Here is an 8,619-nt window from a genome sequence, read left to right as displayed (position 1 = left end):
CAAGGACTGTGTGACTGCTGGATAACGCCGCGTTGCAGCATGTCATCGACTTGTTCACTGATGACCATGCGTTCGGTTTGTGACACTCAGTTGGGACGCTGACGCAGTGGAGCATGGTGACCGGTGTCAATATGGTGAACAACCGCTGACGTGCGCCCCAAACAAGGTTGGCCGAGGTCGAAAGAGGTCCGAAAACGGTCAAGGAGTTGAACGAGCTGATTGCGCTGAGCTTGCGGGAGCGCGTTATCGACGCTGCGCAACAAGACGTCGTGGTCTGGTGAGGTGGGAGCGGCGGCAGAAGTGACTGCATCGATAGGCAGTGGTGTCGTATCGCAAGGCGCATCAAACGGAAAGATGGCATCAAAAGTGTCGAGACGCCCAACAGATTCGCCATGTAATAGAGTTGAAGGGCAGGGAAACGGAATACACGCGTAAACTGCACTGGAATCATCATCAAGTGAGACGACTGCGAACGGTAGGACAACGTTCCGGCGACACGCACATTCCTCAGACGGTACAAAAAGTGCAGTTGAATTGGGGACAGCGGCACAGGTGACGGACACTAAGGCGACAGAGAAGGCAGGGATGATGACGTCAGCAGCGACAACCACTTTAGCAAACGGGCGAGGGTCATCGTCGGTTGCGGTACAGAACGGAGACAAGGCGAGTTGTGCACGTCCGCAGTCGACCACTGCATGATGCGCGGAAAGGAAGTCCCAGCCCAGGATAACGGCGTGCGATGCATGAGAAAGGACGACAAATTCGACGATGTAGAGAGCATCTTGAATTAAAACACGAGCGGTGCAGGTGGCCGAAGGCTTGACGTGCTGCGAGCTTGCTGTGCGTAGCGAAATATCAAAAAGCGGAGTCGTCACTTTGTTCAGTTTGCGGCAGAGAATCTCACTAATCACACAAACAGCTGCTCCTGTGTCGACAAGAGCGTTCGTCGTGACACCGTCTATAAACACTACAATCTCGTTAGGCGGCGAAAGAAGAGGCCTTGCAAATTTCGACGACGGCGCAGTTCTTGCCTCAGGAACTGCGGCTGTTAGTTTTCCTCCTGGTCATGGTTGGAACGGCGAATCATGGGGGAAAGGGAGCGGCGGCGGGGAGAAGGAGATCGGCGTGAACTGAAGGCGGGGCGACGTGAATACGAGTCCGTGGCGTCAGATGTAAGACGGTGTGTAGCTTGCTGAGGGACATGGCTAAGGTTAGGAGCGCCATCGCGAAAATAGAGTCCGCGGCGGCGACAGAAGCGCGCAACATGTCCCGGAATACCGCAAGCGTAGCACACTGGCCGGTTGTCCGGAGTGCGCCAGGGGTTTATAGGTTGTCTCGGATGCGAGAACGGTACGTAAACCGGCCGTACCGGACTTGGCGGAGTGTAGAAGTTGGTGGCTGGGCAGGATGGGACAGGCGTCGGTTGGGCAGGAGATCGTGTGAGGGCCTCAGCATAAGTTAGCGGCGCCGTTACTTGCGGCGGCGAAGCGGGGGACGGTAGGGCCTCAGCAACTTGCGTCTGGATAACCCGACGAAGCGACTGGTCCAGTGGTAGGAGAGGCTAAGTGACCGATGCCACAAAGAGAGCTGACGTGCAACTTCCTCGCGTACGTATTGCTGAATTTGAGGCAGCAACGAGGTGTAATCAATACCAGTGCTGCTGGGAGCCAAAGCTGAAAGGTCAGCCGTTTGCATTCCAGGGCGACGTGTGGAGATGCGCTATTTACGCAGCTCGTCAAAACTTTGGCAAAGTTCAATAACTTCAGTAACGCTCTGTGGGTTTTTGGCCACGAGCATATAAAAAGCGTCATCGTCGATGCCTTTCATCATGTGTTTGATTCGGTCAGTTTCCGACATGGACGCATTCACTCGCCTACAGAGGCCGATGACATACTCAATGTAGCTTGTGAAGGTCTCACCAATTTGTTGAGATCGTTCGCGGAGGCTGTGTTCAGCGCGAAGCTTGCGCACCTCTGGCCGGCCGAAAAACGAAACGAGGGTCTCTTTGAAAGCTGACCAGGTGGTAAAATCAGCCTCGTGGTTCTTGAACCACAGATGGGCCATGCCGGTAAGATAAAAGACGGCGTGAGTCAGCTTGTCGCGGTCATCCCACTTGTTGTGTGCACTAACACGTTCATACTCGGCCAGCCAGTCTTCCACGTCGTGATCGTCAGTGCCTCTGAAGACTGGAGGATCACGCTCACGAAGCACCCCAGAGCAAACGACAGGTGTGGGAGCGGGAGAAGCTCGCGAGGGTCCGGCGTCCTCGGTCATTTTGAAGGCAGATGGTAGCGTACGGCTGCGGAGTTCCAGGACGCTGAAGGGGACGACCCAGCAGCTCCACCAAATGCAACAAGAGTATTTTGCAGGTAGACTTGATAAAGCGGTGTAACAAGCCGGATCGCTGAAAACCGACCTAGCGCGAACCACACGATCGTCAACGTCTTCTACCACACACTGGCTGGCACAGAGCTGGTGCCGATGTGCTCCGGTACAGTATATATATATATATATATATATATATATATATATATATATAGAGAGAGAGAGAGAGAGAGGGGAGAGTGGTCAGACTTTTTGCAGTTTGCCCCCCCCCCCCCCCCACTCGAGAAATAGTTGGTACGCCACTGGCAGCAGCAATGAATGCCCTCTTAAACCTTATTGGGAGGATTACATTTCGTGTTCAAGCCAGATAAGCACTTAAGATTTACCCAACGTATTGTGATATCATGCGCACAGCTCACCACATGACTAGTTGTGCGGCTCCTTTCTGAACGCTAGTTTTAACGCGTGCATAGTTAAAATCTGTGCGGAACACAATGGCAACGTGAAAAGGACACACGACGAGTGCTGTGGTACCATCACAAAGCTCTTCCTGTGTCCATTTCTAGATACCGTTTTTGCCGCTCTAATATCAAGTAAGTATACCCTTGCCGAATCCGAATGCATCTCTGTTGGCGAAGAACCATATCTTTGTGCATAAATGTGTATGCCTTAAAAGCAAGAACAGATTTTTGATGAGCGCTCTCGCTATGGAGAAGTTAGTCTGTCTTATCTACTCAAAAGCTTAACAAATTACTGGGTGTTTCTGCGAAGACTTTCGGTAATTTTTTATTGCGATAGCAATTATATGGACACTCCAAAGCAGATTTCTGACGTCCATGGAGTATGACGTCAATGGAGATGAAATCATCGCCGCGCGCCGCCGAACGCTGTATGTGCGAGTGAAAGGGGGCGAGGGGCGCTCTCTTTCACGGAGACTGAACCCACGGCGGAGAACAAACGCGCGTTCTGCGCCGTGCTTCCTTAAGGACTGGAAGAACGCCGCTTGCCTCCGGAGGGTACGGACGCGCTCCACATAGGCTCCGTTATTTTTCACTCATCGTGGCGGATAATCGACTGCGAATGGCCTGAATTCTACCAGAATCGGTCTGTGAAGGTGCCCGGCACTGGTCTGCTCCGTGTTTGGATCATTTCCGTCCAGATTTTCCTGTTTTTCGTCGATTTTCCTCCGACGCCGGGCTGGCCCGGGCCGCCGGGCCTAACGAACGCCGCCGGCTGCTCATCGCCCCGTCTCACCTCCGGGTACGCGTCGCAAGATGCCGTACCACGTCGAGGGAGAAGAGCTTTCGCCCCAAGAATTTGAGGATGACCCACGCTGGTCCCGAGCCATTCGGGCCCGCAACAAGATCTACCCCGCGCTGAAGCAAGCGCCGGCGAGTGACACGTCAGCGCTATCCGGATCCCCGGCAGGTCCAGGCAAGCCTGCCGCCCCGCCGCAAGGCAAGTCTGCTTCGCCGAAGTTGAAGAAACACCCTCCTCTACCCCGGCTACCGGCCACGGACTTCAAGATTGTTTTCCGACCGCGCGGGGGCCTCGATCTTCGACCCATCAACGAAGGTGCTCTCCTCCCGATCCTCTGCGCTGGAGCAGAGATTGACTACAATCAAGCGAGGAGCCAAGACAAGCTCCGGATTAACCCACACAACAACTCTCTCACTGTGAGTACGCCCTCCGAACCCCGAATGAAGCGATACGTTCAGTTCCAAGGCCTACAACTCAACGACCAACAGTACCCGATGAAGGCATATGTCGCTGCCCCCGACAACGCAATCAAGGGAATCCTGTACAACGCCGTGTACAACCAGTCTCAAGAGGAGATATTCGAAGACCTAGTGGCTCTTAAGCCAAGCCGCACCTTCACCATCGCCGACGCACGCCAGCTTGGTCGCACCAAGTCCATCTTGGTGACTTTCATCAACACCACTGAAGTCCCACGGCAGCTGAACTTCTACGGCGCCGTCTACTCCTGCCACCCATTCTAGGCTAAAGTTGAGGCTTGCTTGAACTGTCGCAAGCCAGGACATCGTGCCGACGTCTGCCCAAAAGAGCGCACCGGTCTTTGTCCACGCTGCGGCATAGCCCATCCAGTAAAGCCAACGCCGGACTGCACACCCAAGTGCATACTTTGCGGTGGAGCGCACTTCACGGGGACCAGGCGCTGCAAGGTCCGCTTCGACCGCTCCGGCAACTCAAGCAACAACACTGCCAAATCCACCACCCGGACAACACCACCAGCGAGTCCACCCCCTGTGTCTCCACCCGAGAGTTCCAGAAACTCAAGAAGTCACCACCGATCCCCTTCAAGGTCCAGAAGCCGTTCGAGAACAAGCTCCCGACAAGGCCGCCATCGAAGCCGTTCGGTGTCGTTCCCGCCCCTCCCAGGGCAAAAAGACCAGAACATCGAGAAACAGGTGAGCTGGTGTCCGCAACTTTCTTCGCTCGAGAAAGAAAACGCGGAGCTCAGAGCACAGTTAACTCACCAAAGCCGCGAAATTTCCGAACTAAAACAGCAATTACAGGCCCTTTTAAGGCGAGATCACTCCCCGGTAATGTTGCCGCCAGTGGTGCAGCCCCGGACACGTCCCGACGTTCCTGGATCCTCATCCGCCTCACCCTCACGCGCCACGTCACCCACACGCAGTCCTCCTGCCAAAAGGAAATCCAATACTGAGAATGAACTGGCGCCTCAGCCGGTTGCCGAGCAGCTCGCACTCATAACGACGTCACTACAGACGCTGGAGCGTGCTCTGCACTCTCTCCGCTCAGACACAGCTAGCTGGATGACTAATATATCCACCCGCTTCGAAGCCGTTGAAAAGCGCCAATGCGCACAAGAAGCTTCATACTCTCAATTACAAACCCAGGTAAACGAGCTTTTCTCCAGAGGTCGCATTCAGCGCCCCACGCCCTCCGATCCCTCCGTAATCGCTCAACATGGCTGCGAAACATCCCAGCATTAGAGTGTCGCAGTGGAATTGCAGGGGTTTCCGTGCTAAACGGGACAACCTGGAACTCCACCTTCAAAACCTTCCCCCCGGAGAAATCCCAACGATCATCGCCTTACTGGAAACTCTGGTCTCTGTCAAACTCAGGAATTACACCGTATACGAACCCACCAACCAACCCCAAACTAGAATAGCAACCTTAATCCACCGTAATTTTACCGCCGTTGAGCACCCCCTAGAGGTAGCCGACATTGACGGTATCCTACTCGAACTCCTCCCCCGCACACGCAAGACCACCAGCCTCTACATTCTCAACCTCTACAGCCCACCTAAAAGCCCTCCAGCCCCCCTCATTGAGGCTATGCGCAAAGCCCTTGTCCTCAGTTCAGGCAGTCCCCTTCTGGTTGTGGGTGACTTGAACGCAAACCACATCAGTTGGGGCTACCGCAAAAACTGTCGTAAAGGCACAGCCGTTTGAACTTTTGTCCAAAATGAAGGCTTCTCACTCCTCAATGACATTTCCTTCCTCACCCGCATTGGATCTAGCGTCCAACACAACACCAGCCCCGACCTCACACTCTCGAAACACATCAGAGATGGTCGCTGGACCAACACCATACATTCCCTCGGAAGCGATCACTACATCCTCTGCACCGAGTTCTGTATCTCCTCTCTCGCACCGCCCAAGCGACGTGCAGTCCGCGTGGTCGACTGGGATAAGTTTCGCCGACTCCGGCAGACGGCCCCGGACACAATCGCGGATCTCGACGCTTGGGCAACCTCGCTAACGCTAACGCTAACGCTAACATATAGAACAAGCAACATCCACCATTCCCGAGCCGGAAGAAGTAGCGGCAGCGGATAGCCGACTCCTTCACATGTGGGAAGCCCATGCCAGCCTTCAAAAGCGCTGGCTAGCTCAAAAACACAACCGATCCCTGAAACGGCGCATAGCCCGCCTCGTTGCTGAGATTGAGGCCCATGCCAGCAATCTTGCTCACCAGCAATGGGGGCAGGTGTGTGACCGCATGAGCGGCAATCTTGGTCTCAAAGACACCTGGTCCTTCCTGCGTTTTCTCTTAGATCCAGGTCACACAAAGGCCACTCAACGCAAGAACGTTACCCGCATACTACACCAGCTACCTTTGGAGGACGACGCCCTCCTTCAGGCTCTCAAAGACCAATACCTTACCACCAGCACGCCCATCCCCCTACCCTCCTACACCGGTGCTCCTAACCCGGCCTTGGATGAGGAAATCTCCACATCCGAGGTCCGAGCGGCAATGCACCGTCTTCGAACAACATCGGCTCCGGGAGCTGACCGAATTACAAACAAAATGCTCCGTAACTTAGATGACCTATCAATCAAAGCAATTAAGGACCTTTTCAACCAATGCTGGCATAATGGCACACTCCCAGCGCAGTGGACACACGCCCGCATCACTTTCATTCCCAAACCAGGCAAACTTCTCGAAATCAAGAACCTCAGACCTATCTCCCTCACCTCATGCTTAGGCAAGCTCTTCTAACAATCGTCCTTGGTAGACTCCAGAACCATATGGACGACAACAACCTTTTCCCCGACACCATGATCGGCTTTCGCCCGCACCTCTCCACCCAAGACGTAATGCTACAACTTTCAGAAGATGTCCTACACCCCCGACACGCTAAACGCACTCGTGCCATCCTAGCTCTTGACCTAACCAAAGCCTTTGACAATGTACACCATGCGGCCATCCTGGAAGCGCTGTCCTCACTCCAGGTCGGCAAACGCACACATCAGTACATTGCGGTCTTTCTTCGCCACCGCACAGCTGAGATAACCTTCGGATCTCTTTCCTCACCTACATTCCCCCTAGGCAGCCAAGGCACCCCCCAAGGATCAGTCCTTTCTCCTCTCCTTTTCAACATCACCCTAATCCCCATAGCACGCGCCCTGGCCTCCATTCCCACTCTCTCGCACTCTTTATACGCGGACGACATCACACTGTGGACCACCACAGGCAGTGTTGGCGCTATGGAAGAGACACTGCAGGCAGGAGCTGACATAGTGGCAGCCTGTGCAGCCCAAGTCGGTTTAGCCTGTTCCCCCATCAAATCTGACCTCCTCGTCCTCCCCCCCCCCCAAGGGACGACTGGATATCGGACCTCCACCCACATTGACAGTGACCATTGACGGCAATCCCATTCCCGACGTTGAGAAGGTTCGCATCCTTGGTATCCTCCTTCAAAACAATGGCAAGAACATTGCCACTATTTCCAAACTCACGGCCACCATTCACCAGACGGTACGACTCATCCGCCGCATAGCTAACCGACACCGAGGCATACGCGAACATGATCTCAGGCGGCTAGTACAAGCCTTCGTTCTCAGTAGGGTAGTGTACTCATTGCCCTACCTTTTCCTCTCCCGGGTAGAAGAAGATAAAGTCAACGCCCTTATTCGACAGGCTTACAAAGCGGCCCTCAACCTACCCCGATACACATCAAACGAAAGGCTCCTCCACATGGGGGTCCACAACACCCTCGCAGAACTTAATGAAGCTCACCGCTCGGCCCAACTCGAGCGGCTCTCTTCGACCGCTGCTGGCCGACGCATTTTGACCCGCATTGGCCTCAACGCCCCTGGATACTGCCTCTCGCAGAACACTCTTCCACCCCACATCCACCGTCTACTCACGGTGCATCCCCTCCCCAAAAACATGCACCCGGAGCACCACACGGCTCGCAGAGCGGCCCGTGCGGAGGCTCTTCACAAGCATTAGGGCACGCGAACAGATACCGTCTATGTCGACGCCGCCTCTTACTCCTCATCCCCAGCCTTCGCCATAAGCGTCGTGCCCAACTCCCTGATCCCGCAGGTCATTGGCTCGGTCTTCGCCACCTCCTCTATGGAGGCCGAGAAGGCAGCCATTGCCCTGGCTATCTCCTCCACCTCTGCCACTCACATCTTTAGTGATTCCAAGACCGCGGTCCGCAACTTCACCCGCGGACGCATATCGGGCGCGGCTTCACGACTTCTAGCTCGGATCCCCCCCTTATGAGGCCGATCCAAATTTTATGGGTCCCGGCTCACGCGGGTCACCCCGGAAACGAGGCCGCCCATTCTCTAGCTCGAGGATTCGTCAGCCGAGCAGGGCAGGCCACCAACTGGGGAGACGCTCGCGAGCGCATGGTCTCATATCATGAAATTTCCCTTCATTACAGAGACGAAAGACTCCAGAAATAAATGGATCGTCGTAGCTACGGACTACCTCACCCGCTACGCCGAAACAAACGCCTTGCCCAAAGGCAGTGCCGCCGAAGTAGCCCGATTCATCGTTGAGAACAT

The sequence above is a fragment of the Dermacentor silvarum genome, chromosome 9, assembly GCF_013339745.2.
Source record: "Dermacentor silvarum isolate Dsil-2018 chromosome 9, BIME_Dsil_1.4, whole genome shotgun sequence".
Taxonomy (NCBI): domain Eukaryota; kingdom Metazoa; phylum Arthropoda; class Arachnida; order Ixodida; family Ixodidae; genus Dermacentor; species Dermacentor silvarum.
The sequence above is the reverse complement of the archived record's forward strand: the minus strand, read 5'-3'. Positions refer to the sequence as shown.